The following is a 261-nucleotide window of genomic DNA, read 5'->3' as shown; positions in this document are numbered from 1 at the left end:
AGTTGTTTATCTTTTCTATTGTGACCTGTACTTAAAAATTAAATCGACTTTTGATGTGTAAACATCTTTGGTTTCGGTTGGGATAAAATTTGCAAAGCTGTAACGCATATCCCAGCACAAAATTTCGAAGGGCTTAGCATGTGTATTTCAGCATAAAATTTTTATTTTCATTAGAAGCACACTGTGTTTGCTTGCTAAATGGTTGCATACATTTAGAAATATGCATATTAAGAGGAAATGCGCTACAAATGATTATTACTT

Source organism: Rhagoletis zephyria, unplaced genomic scaffold (genome assembly GCF_001687245.7).
Source record: "Rhagoletis zephyria isolate East Lansing unplaced genomic scaffold, Rhagoletis_zephyria_1.1 Rzeph_scaffold_00648, whole genome shotgun sequence".
In the NCBI taxonomy this organism is placed as follows: Eukaryota; Metazoa; Arthropoda; class Insecta; order Diptera; family Tephritidae; genus Rhagoletis; species Rhagoletis zephyria.
Note: the sequence above shows the minus strand (reverse complement) of the source record.